At 49.7% G+C, this 13,302-nt stretch overlaps 1 long non-coding RNA gene across 1 annotated transcript; it reads left to right on the top strand.

Moving 5' to 3' along the window:
• The first annotated feature begins 926 nt into the window (after positions 1-926).
• On the top strand, positions 927-11,579 carry LOC148137481 (uncharacterized). The gene is made up of 4 exons (XR_015754259.1): positions 927-1,103; positions 1,515-1,619; positions 1,822-1,861; positions 11,299-11,579. It is a non-coding gene; the product is annotated as an uncharacterized LOC148137481 (long non-coding RNA).
• The last annotated feature ends 1,723 nt before the right edge of the window (positions 11,580-13,302 follow it).

The following is a 13,302-nucleotide window of genomic DNA, read 5'->3' as shown; positions in this document are numbered from 1 at the left end:
CAACAGATCTTGACCAGATGGGCCAATGGGCTGAGAAATGGCAGATGGAGTTTAATTCGGATAAATGTAAGGTTCTGGATTTTGGGAAAGCAAATCTTAGCAGGACTTATACACTTTCTGGTAAGGTCCTAGGGAGTGTTGATGAACAAAGAGACCTTGGAGTGCAGGTTCATAGCTCCTTGAAAGTGGAGTCACAGGTCAATGGGATCGTGAAGGCGGCATTTGGTATGCTTTCCTTTATTGGTCAGAGTATTGAGTACAGGAGTTGGGAGGTCATGTTGCGGCTGTACAGGACATCAGTTAGGCCACTGTTGGAATATTGTCTGCATTTCTGGTCTCCTTCCTATTGGAAAGATGTTGTGAAACTTGAAAGGGTTCAGAAAAGATTTACAAGGATGTTGCCAGGGTTGGAGCATTTGAGCTATCGGGAGAAGCTGAACAGTCTGGGGCTATTTTCCCTGGAGTGACGGAGATTGAGGGGTGACCTTAGAGAGGTTTACAAAATCATTAGGGACATGGAAAGGATAAATAGACAAAGTCTTTTCCCTGGGGTGGGGGAGTCCAGAACTAGAGGGCATAGGTTTAGGGTGAGAGGGGAAAGATATGAAAAAGACCTAAGGGGCAATGTGGTGGAGGCTGGTACAATTACAACATTTAAGAGGCATTTGGATGGGTATATGAATAGGAAGGGTTTGGAGAGATATGGGCCGGGCGCTGGCGGGTGGGACTGGATTGGGTTGGGATATCTGGTCGGTATGGACGGGTTGGACCGAAGGCTCTGTATCCAGGCTGGACATCTCTATGATTCAAGTCTCAGGTTTTCAGCATCTGCATGAACATCCCCAGGCTCCGCCCTATGACGTCACGCATCCCTCTGCGCATGCGTCCACATTCCCGGCCAAGATGGCGGCTGTTAACCTCGGAAATGCAAAACATTTACCCACAAGTTATTTTTCAAGGTGCTCTCTTCTCTCTGGAAGGGTTTATTCTCGGTCTGAATCCCTCTGTGCAGCTCCTGCAGCCTTACCGTCTGGAAAAGCGCGTCTCTTCCCATTTCCCACGGAGACAAACCCGGCACTGCGGCTGCACCGCCCTCGCCTGTAGTGAGTATAGAGGGTATTCACCACCGCGGAGAATGCTGGGTAGGTACTCCGCCATTGAGGAGATTAACACAGAAGGTTAATTCTGTTCATTAATAATTTTCTCTTGCCTGTATTCCAATCTTATGCTATCTAAATAATCTTTGGAAGAACAAAATTGGCTGTTAGAAAAACATCTTAAAGTTAGATGCATCTAACAAATCTCTCAAGTCATCTCTGCAACATAACCTTGTCATTAAAATACTAGATCTCTCAAATCATTTTGTAAATTCCTGTCCTGAACAGATGGTGTTAGATTTTGGAAACTCCTTTAACAGGTGGATGTTTAACACTCAAGCCAAGAGATACATTTGTTTATTCTGAATGTCTCTCAACAGGTTTCTTTTGTCATCTCATTTTACAAAATAGTGGAAGGAATGAAAACTGAAGTGTTTCTCTGATGCCAGTTCTGTGCTAACTTCTCAGCTTCAAGCTCCAGCCAGAGAGTTTACATTGAAGTACAATGACACTGATTCAGAGGTGAATATTTTTGAGCATTCATCTATAATTCAGTAGTTAACGTGCTTTGCTGTGGTTCATTGGTTAGGCCCTGGTGTGATCTCTTTACTGTGGATCTGAATCCCTGTCCTCCATGACAATCTCTTTGCCAATGTCCAACCTGCGCTACCTTTAATAATGAGTATTTTAACTCTCTGTGACAGTTTACTGTTATTTCTTCCAGTTATGGTCAAATGAGAGCTTCATCACTGCAGGTCACTGAGGTATGTGCTGTTAATTTATTCCACTCGTATGTGTGGCCTCCCCCATAAACATCACTCAGACCCTGCTATGCTCCGTATTGCTTTCATTCTTCAAGCTATCTCTTACACACACTATTCCCTTCCCTGCTCGTACACACCCGTGCTTACCCCCCATCGCCTTCCCCCTCCCGTCGCCTTCCCCCTCCCGTCGCCTTCCCCCTCCCGTCGCCTTCCCCCTCCCGTCGCCTTCCCCCTCCCGTCGCCTTCCCCCTCCCGTCGCCTTACCCCTCCCATCGCCTTCCCCTCCCGTCGCCTTCCCCTCCCGTCCCTTCTCCCCCCAGTCCCTTCTCCCCCCAGTCCCTTCTCCTCCCCCTCCATCCCCCTTCTCCTCCCCCGTCACTCTTCTCCTCCCCCCCGTCACTCTTCTCCTCCCCCCCTGTCACCCTTCTCCCCCCTGTCACCCTTCTCCCCCCCGTCACCCTTCTTCCCCCCCGTCACCCTTCTTCCCCCCCCCCTTCTTCCTCCCCCCCCGTCACCCTTCTTCCCACCCCCCTGTCACCCTTCTTCCCCCCCCCGTCACCCTTCTGCCCCCCCCGTCACCCTTCTTCCCCCCCCCGTCACCCTTCTTCCCTCCCCCGTCACCCTTCTCCCCATCACCCTTCTCCCCATCACCCTTCTCCCCATCACCCTTCTCCCCATCACCCTTCTCCCCATCACCCTTCTCCCCATCACCCTTCTCCCCATCATCCTTCTCCCCATCACCCTTCTCCCCATCACCCTTCTCCCCATCACCCTTCTCCCCATCACCCTTCTCCCCCCCGTCACCCTTCTCCCCCCCGTCACCCTTCTCCCCCCGTCACCATCCTTCCCCGTCGCCTTCCCACCCGCACCTTCCCCCATCGCCTTCCCCCCATCGCCTTCCCCCCATCGCCTTCCCCCCATCGCCTTCCCCCCATCGCCTTCCCCCCATTGCCTTTACCCCCATCGCCTTTACCCCCATCGCCTTTACCCCCATCGCCTTCACCCCCATCGCCTTCACCCCCATCGCCTTCACCCCCATCGCCTTCACCCCCATCGCCTTCCCACCCCCCACCACCTTCTCCCCCACCACCTTCTCCCCCACCACCTTCTCCCCACCACCTTCTCCCCCATCACCTTCTCCCCCATCACCTTCTCCCCCATTGTCTTCCCACCCCCCCATCACCTTCTCCCCAATCGCTTTCCCACCCCCATCGCCTTCTCCCCGTTACCTTCCTACCCCCACATCGCCTCCTCCCCCATCGCCCTCCCAACCCCCCATCGCCTTCCCACCCCCCCCCCCCCCATGGCCCTGCTACCCCCCTATCGCCTTCCCACCCGCGCCTTCTCCCCCAGTCGCCTTCCCACCCCATTACCTTCCCTCCCCCCACATGGCATGGAGTCCAAGTCACCCTCTGGGACAGGAGGACAGGGACGGAGTGGAGAATGGGGGGGAGAGAGAGAGAGAGGGGTACAGGTTGTGGTGAAGGGGAGATGGTGGTTAGAATAAAACCCAGTGAGAGAACAAGACAAAGAGAATGAAAGTCAGAAAGCAGAATAAACAAATACCTGGTGGGGAGGAGACAGAACGACAGGGAGAGAGAGAGAAAAGGACAGACGGAGGGAGAGAGAAAAAGCCCAGGGAGAGCGAGAGGGAGCGCAATAGAGAAGTTGGGAAAGACCAACGATTAAATAATTCCAGGAAAAAGAGTGAGGAGGAAGAGAGTAATAGGAAGGGGATCTCCAGGGGAACATGACCAGGATGGAAATGGGAAGGATGGAGAGAGATGGGGATTGAAGGAAAGATGTAGGGAAGAGAGAGAGAACACGGGAATGTAGATGGGAGCTGCAGTGAGTGACGGAGGCAGTATCATCTGTGGGATCAGACTGTGCAGCAACTCCCTCTCCAACCTTTCTGCCCCTTTGTCTCCCCCCTCCGGCCCAGAGCTCGCCCCTTATGGTAAAAATCCCAGAGACAGCCTGAACCCCACAATTCTTTTCCGTGTGTGTGTGTGGGTGTGGGTGTGGGTGGGTGGGTGGGTGTGTGTATATATATATATATATATATATATATATATACAAGGAGACAGGACGGTTTCTGATTATTCTCTCTCTCTCTGGCTCCCGCTCTTGTCTGATGATTCCTCACGGCAGAATGATTGGAGTCTCTCTGTCTCTTCATCGTCCGAGTTTCTAGATTAGATTAGATTACTTAGTGTGGAAACACGCCCTTCGGCCCAACAAGTCCACACCGACCCGCCAAAGCGCAACCCACCCATACCCCTACATTTACCCCTTTACCTAACACTACGGGCAACTTAGCATGGCCAATTCACCTGACCCGCACATCTTTGTGACTGTGGGAGGAAACCGGAGCACCCGGAGGAAACCCACGCAGACACGGGGAGAATGTGCAAACTCCACACAGTCAGTCGCCTGAGTCGGGAATTGAACCCGGGTCTCTGGCGCTGTGAGGCAGCAGTGCTAACCACTGTGCCGCCCACGTTTCAGCTCCCAAATCAAATCCCCTCCTCGGGGGGAGAGACTGTTGCAATGTAGGCCACTCTGCAGGTGGTTTGAGACACAGCAAGATCCCACAAGTAGTATTACTCTGATATTAGAACAAGTCTTTAGATCGAGTTTCTCATTTAAGGTTTTAATTACCACCTTGGGGAGTCCTGTCTGTCAGACACTCACTGGGGATTGATGTATTTGTGCCAAATCCCAGGCCCCAGTTATTTTAGCCCCAGGCGTCAAATCTGTTTTAAAAATGACAGGGCCGCAATCTGACAGGAGCCAGTTAACCAGAGGCCCCTAAAACCCAGGGCCGCCCAGAGGAGATTCACCCTCGGGGTAAATAAACACACAACCCACGTGGGCCCCCTCGTGGTGCAGCCTGTCGACTAGGTCTCAGGACCGTGTCCCCTCTGGAGAAAGCTTTTGTTCAGAGGTCTCCTGATCCCAAAGTTTCACTCTTTGAATCTTCAAGTGGCCAGCAAGATCCCTTGGAAGGAAAGAGACAGCACTATTTGAAAGGCAAAGGAGAGGAGGCGAAAGCATGGGGGAAGGGATTGAAGGGGGAAAGGAGAGGCAGGGAAGGAGAGTTGGAGGCGGGGGATGGAATGCAAGGGGTAGGGAATGGTGGGGGGGAAGGATTGGAGGGGAAGGGGAGAGGGGGAAAGGACAGGGGGAAGGAGGGTGGGATGGAGAGGAGTTAAGGGGGGAGGGAGAAGGGGAAAGGGGTGAAGGAGAGGGGTGAGGAGGCAGCGTGGAGGAATGGAAGGAGATGGAGAGAGGGGGAAAGGAGGGGGAAGGAGAGGGGGGGAAAGGATAGAGGGTGGGGAGGAGAGGGGGGGAGGATGGGAGCGGAGCAGAGGGGACGCCGATTGGTAGGGAAAGAGAGGGGAGAAAGTAAGGCGGATGGAGGGGAGAGGCAGAAAGAGAGAAGAGTGAGTGGGGAAGGAGAGGGGAAAGGAGAAGAGGCGTGAAGGGGGGGAGGAGAGACGGGAAGGAGAGGAGGAGTGGTAGGGGGAGGAAGCAGGTGGAGGAGAGGGGGAGGACGGGGCGGAGTAGAGGGGAGAATGTGATTGGTATGGTAGGAGAAGAGAGAAAGTAATATTGGAGGGGAGAAGCAGAGAGAGAGAAGAGTGGGTGGGGAAGGAGGGAGGAGAAGAGGGGAAAGGAGAAGAGGAGTGGAGAGGGGGGAGGAGAGAGGGGAATGAGAAGGTGGAGTGGGGAGGAGGCGGACATAGGAATGGGGGAACAAGGGGGAAGAAGGGGAAAGGAGAGGGAGTGGAAGAGGGGGTAAAGAGAGGGGCGAAGGGGGGAGGTAGAGGGGGAAGGGAAAAGGGAGGGAAGAAGGGGTGTGAGGGAGGGAAGGAGTAGGAGAGGGGGAAGGAAAGAGGGAAGGAGAGGGGAAGGAAGGAGTGGAGCGGGAAGGAGGGGCGAATGGAGAGGGGGAGGAGATAGGGAAGAAGAACAGGGAGGGAAGGAGAGCAGGGATGGAAGTAGAGAGAAGGAGAGGGTGGGAAGGGGGAAGAAGGGGTGATGGGGGGCAAAGTAGAGGGGGAGGCAATTGGTAGGGTAGGAGAATAGGGGGGAGAAAGAGAGGAGGAAGAGTGGGGAAGGGAAGAGGGGGGAAGGAGGGAGGGGGTAGGAGAGGAGAAGGAGAGTGGGGGAAGGATGGGGAGGAAGGAGGGAGAGGAGAGGACAGGAGGGGGGGAAGGAGAGAGGGCGAAGGAGGGAGGGGAGGAGGAAGAGTAGGGGAGTGGAAGAAGGGGAGAGTGTGTGTGAAGGAGGCGGTGAAGGAGGGGAGGGGTTGGAGAGGAGGGCAAGGAGGCGAGGAAGAAGGGGGGGAGGAGAGGAGGTGGGGAAGGAGAGGAGGGGAAGGAGAGGGGGTCAAAGGACAGGGGAGAAGGAAAGGTGAAGGAGAAATGGGATGAAGGAGAGGTGGGGCGAGGAGACGGTGAGGAGAAGGGGGAGGAGGAGGGGGTTGGAATGGGGGAACGAGAGGAAGGGAAAGGAGCGGGGGAAAGGAGATTTGGGATCAATTGCCTTTTACTGAAAACAGTTCCCAACCTGTACGTGCCTGTAGCTCCCTCCAATCTGAAATCCTCATTCCCCTTTATCCTGTCTCTGAGCCAATGGTGTCTTCATTCCCAGGATAGGGACAACATGGGGCTAGATACAGAGTAAATCTCCCTCCACATTCTCTGCATCAAATACTCCCAGGACATGTGCGGCCTGAGGTTAGATCCCTCTGCACTGTTCCTATCAAACACACACAGGATAGGGACAGCACGGGGTTAGGTACAAAGTTAGGCAGCATTGTAGACAATGCAGATGGTACCTTAACATTACAAAGGGATATTGATAGACTGGGTGAATGGGCAAAGCTGTGTTAGATGGAGTTCAGTGCAAGCAAGTGTGTGGGTATCAGGTTGGAGTACAGAGAGGGAGCACAAAGGAGGTTTACAGGAATGAGCCTGAACCTCAGGGATTACTATCTGAGGGGACACTCGACAAATGAGGCCGTTTTCCTCCAGAATTGAGAAAGTTAAGTGATGATCTGATCAAAGCCTTCAAGGTATAAACAGGATGAGACTGGATCGATCAACATCAACGATTCCCACTGGTTGGAGATTCTAGACCGAGAGGGAGCAGAGTCTGAGAATGAGGGCCCAGAGCGTTCAGGAGAGATGGCAGGAAGCACTTTGACACACAAAGGGTGGGAGAGGGACTCTCTTCCACAAACAGCAGTGGATGCTGGATCAGTCGTTCAGGTTAAATCGGAGAGAGAAACATTTTTGTTCAGTGAAGATATTGAGGGATATGGGCCAAAGGAAGGAATGTGGAGTTAGGCCACCGATCAGCCATGATCCCATTGAATGATGGAACAGGCTCGAGGGGCTGAATGGCCTCCTCCTGTCCCTATGTTCCTGAATAAAGATCCCACTACACTGTCCCCATCAAACACTCTCAGGGCAGGGACAGAATGGGATTAGATACACAGTAAAGCTGCCTTTACTGTATCCCCATCAGGGCAGCATCAGAATAGGGTTAGATACAGAGTAAAACTCCCTCTACACTATCCCCAACAACCCCTCACGGAGCTTTAATATTTGAAGATGCTCATATTATTCTGTCATCCCTTGTCCCTCAGTAACTGCGTGTGTGCGTATGTGAGAGAGTGAGACAGAGACAAAGACCATTATTGGGTCAGGTACTCCTGTACCTCAGTACTTAGAGTCATAGAGTCACAGAAACAGACCTATTCAACCCGTCCATGCCGACCAGATCTCCCAATCCAATCTAGTCCCACCTGCCAGCATCCGGTCCATATCCCTCCAAACCCTTCCTATTCATATACCCATCCAGATGCCTTTTAAATGTTGCAATTGTACCAGCCTCCACCACTTTCTCTGGCAGCTCATTCCATACATGTACCATCCACTGTGTGAAAAAGTTGTCCCTTAGATCTCTTTTATATCTTTCCCCCTCACCCTAAACTACACCCTCCAGTTGTAGACTATCCAACCCCAGGGAAAATACTTTGTCTATTTATCCTATCCATGCCCCTCATGATTTTATAAACCTGTGTAAGGTCACCCCTCAGCCTCTCCCTCAAATCCTCCAACCCTGGCAACATCCTTGTAAATCTTTTCTGAACCCTTTCAAGTTTCACAACATCTTTCCGAGACCAGAATTGCACGCAACATTCCAACAGTGGCCTGACCAATGTCCTGTACAGCCGCAACATGACCTCCCAACTCCTGTACTCAGTACTCTGACCAATAAAGGAAAGCATTCCAAATGCCTTCTTCACTATCCTATCTACCACTTTCAAGGAGCTATGACCCTGCACTCCTAGGTCTCGTTGTTCAGCAATACTCCCTCGGACCTTACCATTAAGTGTATAAGTCCTGTTAAAATTTGCTTTCCCAAAATGCAGCATCTCATGGAAGAATGCGTATCGGGGTATGAGTAAATGGGAGAACTGGTGGGGCTTCAGTAGATGGGTTTGGTACACAGTGCCATTGCATTAGAAAATTAGTGGGAGTGCCAATACATTAGAGAATTGGAACAGAGCAGGTCTAAATGGGAGAATAGGGGCAGGGAATCAATAAAAAGGAGAAATGTTGCAAGCATCAGGAAATAGGAGTTTCAGTTCAGCACACCCCAAAATGACCAAATGTGAGTAGGGAACCAATCCGCGTAAGAATTATATCAGAGAACAGTTACATGGGCATCAATACTTGGAGACTTGCTAGAGAGAGTGTACATGTGAGAGAGGGATTGCGAGTGTGTGAGTGAGGGAGTGTGTGTGTGAGTGAGAGAGAGTGTGCATATGCAGGACTTACACAGTTAATGGGAGTGCCCTGGGGAGTGTTGTTGAACAGAGAGACCAAGGAGGGCAGGTACATAGTTCCTTGAAAGTGGTGCCACAGGTAGGCAGGGTCACAGGGTGGTGAAGGAGGCATTTGGCAGGCTTGCCTTTATCGGGCAGAGCACTGAGCCCAGGAGTTGGGACGTCATGTTACAGCTGTACAAGACATTGGTGAGTCCACATTTGGAGGACTGCATACCATCATGTTCACCTTGCTGTAGGAAGGAGGTTATTAAACTTGCAAAGGGTGGAAAACAGATTGACAAGGATGTTCCCCCAACTGGAAGGCCTGAGTTATAAGGAGAGGCTGGAACATTTTCCCCTGGAGCACTGGAGGCTGAGGGGTGATCTTATCGAGATTTATGAAACCATGATGGACTTCAATTTAAGGTGAGAGGGGAAAGATTTAAAAGGGACCTGAGGAGTAAATCTTTAACGGAGCCTGGTGTGTGTATGGAAGGAGTTTCTAGAGGATGTAATCGAGGGGAGTACAATTACAACATTTAAAAGACATGAGGGCAGCTATAAGGATAGGAAAGTGTAAATGGGGCTTGGTCAGGTCAGAAAAGCTTTTCAACAAGGACCAGTTGTGTGACATGCTGTGGGACTACAGTTTCTAGAACTCACTCCTGGGTAACTGTTACTCTGCATGTAAGTGAGATTAATCCCCTCAATTCAATTCCAGTCTTTAACTCACCCTGGGTCACCATTATTCTGTGTAAACCTTCCATTGAACTTTACTGCCTCCCTGCCACCTGCCTGGATTCATTCCTCCCATTGACCAACCAAGCTGTACCCTCTATCGGCGTTCACCTCGCCACTCTGTCCCCTCCCCAACCTAAACCCTCCCCCACGCCCCCAACACTTTATCAGCAGCTCCCCTTACCCTCACTCCCGAAGCATTGACCTCTCCACCCCCTGATGCAGCCTGGCTTGCTGTGTTCTTCCAGCCTCCTGCTTGTCTCCGATGGTTAGTAAGGTGGCAGGTGGCTCCAAATGTGGTGGTGGGGTAGTGAACAGTGAAGGAGGTTTACCTCAGTGTTAAACAGGACCTTGATCAGATGGGCCAATCATGAGCTGATACAAGGTTGGGTTTTAGGAGCTGTTTTACAGATGGAACAAAATCCTTGCTGATGGTCCATCGATCTTTCAATTGATCCCAGGCTCCATTATGAAGGCCCATGCAAACAGAGTTCACCCAGAGTCAGTTCCCACTGAGCCCAATGGAGTCAGTGAGAGCCACAAAACCTTCTCATGGCACCACTGAGGGGGGTCGGCTCATCTGCCACATCCTACCCCATTCCCCAGTGTCGGATCCGGTCTGTCAGTGAGCCCTCTGACTGGGCCATGGATTCCCCACCAACACAGCGGCTGATTGGTGGAAAGAACCAAATATAGAGAGGGAGTGATATCAGCATCAGGCCGGGGGGAAGGGAATGGAACCAGAGAAAGGAAATCATTGCTGAAAATACATCTGTAATCAAAAGACACGGATTATTTACAGTATATTACTCTGTGTAATGGGAACATTCTACTTTTTAATTTAGTTTTGCCCAGATGAGTGGATGAGTGAATTCCGTGAGGACAGGAGCCTGCCATTGCTGTTCCCACTCCGGCCTGCAGTGACCGATGATACTTGCCTCCAGGTCATTGACCTTGTATCTGGTTCACTCACTGACAACTGGTTGCTGGGGATGATGTTGTTCTGTGCATGTCTGATTCCTGTTTCAGTTATACTTTTGTTATCCAGCTTTCTATTAACGGTTGCCCATTGCTGACAACACTTCCCACTCTTTTGCTCCTCCAGTCTCTTTGGTTTCGCTCCTCAGATGGAACCATTCCTTGCCCATTAGGAAAGGAGTGTTACTGTATTGCTGCTCCTCCTTCTGTCAGTTCATTCCTCACTGGACCCCTCATTCCTTTATCTGCTGCCTTTAATCTGGGCTCTCAGTTACTTGGATTTATTCATCAATTGAATTATTTTTTTTAACTGGATATTTCAGGGCATGCTTTAACTGGTCTCTGGAACTGTTCTGTGTCACCACATAAACAAGTGCATTGGTGCAGCAGCTCAGGTCCCACAGCATTTATGAGGCTTGTGAAAAGACATTGAGAGCAGTGGAATCCAAGGAATGAGCAACACGAAAGAAACGTAAAATATCCAGCAACCAGAGAAGTATGAAACTTGCAGATATGGCAAAGAGTAAGATCACAGATTTTCTCCTGCTCTCTATCTCTGGGTCATTCTCTACTTTTCTCTGACCCCTGAGTCCCTTACGCACCGTAATGGTCTCAGAGATGTGTCCGACAGTCAGAACGTTAAGAAAGAGAATAGAAGTGAATGGGAGCATTGGTGTTAAAAATCGCTCAAAGTATTGAAAACTTGCCCACCGGCGGTCAGTATAGTAACTGGACCTGGTAGAACAGTACCATGGAACATTGTTGATGACCTTTCCATGTTTAAATCGAAAATAGTTGGGAACATTTTTAAAAGAAAAGAAAATACAGATTGTTGCTAGAACCTTAATTGGAGTATTCTCTGTCCAATACTTAGTTTTCATCTGACGAAAACAAATGGCGACAAATTGATCAAAAGAGAAAGTAACGGTGAACCAGACAGAACAATCAATGGCCCAGCAGCTCAACACATGGATAACACGACACACAGGAGTGATGTCCAGGAAACACTGTGGATAATAATAAGATGGAAACCAGCGAAGTACGATTTCGAAAGCTATGAATAGCAGATCCGATATTGTCATGGCCACCAGATAATGAGTGGTGCTTTTAGATAAACCACACTTACCCCGAGCTAAGATTAGAATAATCACTAGACTTACTGTAAGAGAGAGAAAAAGTAAAAAAGAGACTTGAAGTTACTGGTCAAATGTATCTGTGCCTGAGCCCAGACTATAAGTATTTTATGCAAAAGTGAGGATGGCAAATGCAAGAAACCAGAGTTTAGATCAGAGTGGTGCTGGAAAAGCACAGCAGGTCAGGCAGTATCTGAGGAGCAGGAAAATCATCATTTCGGACAAAAGCTCTTCATCAGGAATAGCACAAAGATAATTGTTGTTCCATATCACACAAACGTTAAAGCTTCTGAATCATTTTCACTTTGAAAATACACAGGGATGTGCACAAATACCAAGTTAGTCTCAGAAACACAGTGACGTATTCAACATTTTTTCTGGGGTTGACAGTGGTTGATTTATTCTGCTTTATACATTGCTCAGGCTCACTGGAGTTGTAAATTAGATGACAGCATTCACACAAACACTCCCAGGATCAGTAAAACAAAGAGTGGATGCACCTAACACAGACATGGATTACAAAAAAATCTTGAATTCAGTTTTGGAGCCTCCACAGTTGAGTTTACTCCTAAAATTCTGCACCCACACAACATGAATTACAGTATAGGGCACTGGATCACTCAGCCGTGTCTAGGAATGGATGGTGTCTCAAATGTGAACAAAGAAATGATAGAGCATTGAGCCCCTCACTCTGAACATCCTGGCAAGCTGAACTAAGAAGATATTCACCAGTGAATCCAACCACCATGTCCCAGCTTGGATACCCAATGCAATCAGGAGAACTTCAACATTTGGCACTGACCCCCCCACCACCTGTCGAACACTGTGTACCACAACCTCCACCCAAACCTAGACATGAGTAAATCCCAACAGTTAAGGAGAATCGGGGGCAGAGTTGAGTATGGTAGCCATTACAAAAGAGTAAGTGCTAAAAAAAAGAGCCAAAGGTCTAAAAATCGATAAATCTCCTGGCTCTGATGGGCGACATCCTAGAGGTCTGAGGGAGGTGGCTGAGGAAATAGCAGAGGCATTGGTTGTGATCTTTCAAAAATCACTGGAGTCCAGGAAAGTCCCAAACAATTGGAAAATCACTGTTGTAACCTTCTTGTTCAAGAAAGGATCAAGACAAAAGTTGGAAAATTATAGGAAGATTAGCCTAATCTCGGTTGTAGTTAAAATTCTAGAATCCATTAAGGATGAGATTTCTAAATTCTTGGAATTGCAGTGTCGGATTAGAACAAGTCACCACGGATTTAGTAAGGGGAGATCATGCCTGACAAACCTGTTAGGATTCGTTGAAGAGTTAACAAGTAGGTTAGACCAGGGAAACCCAGTGGTTGTTATCTACCTAGACTTCCAAAAGGCCTTTGATTAGGTGTTTCACAGGAGGTTGCTGAGTAAGGTGAGATACTGGCATGGATTAGGGATTGGTTGTCTGATATAAGGCAGAGAATTGGGATGAAAGGTTCTTTTTCGGAATGGCGGTTAGTGACAACTGAGATCCCGTAGTGTTCAGTGTTGGGGCACAGCTGTTCACTTTAAATATTAATGGTCTGGATGGAGGGACTGTGGCATTCTGGTGAAGTTCACCGATGATACGAAGTTAGATGGACAGGCAGGTAGTACTCAGGAGGTGGGGAGGCTGCAGAAAGATTTAGACAGTTTCGGAGAGTGGTCCAGGAAATGGCTGATGAAATTCAACGTGAGCACTTCACGTTGTGAAGTGTCCTCTGGTTCGGCACTCA

The sequence above is a fragment of the Chiloscyllium plagiosum genome, unplaced genomic scaffold, assembly GCF_037043375.1.
Source record: "Chiloscyllium plagiosum isolate Xiang-an unplaced genomic scaffold, Cpla_swu_hap1 HiC_scaffold_43, whole genome shotgun sequence".
In the NCBI taxonomy this organism is placed as follows: domain Eukaryota; kingdom Metazoa; phylum Chordata; class Chondrichthyes; order Orectolobiformes; family Hemiscylliidae; genus Chiloscyllium; species Chiloscyllium plagiosum.
This window is presented reverse-complemented; position numbering and strand designations above follow the sequence as displayed.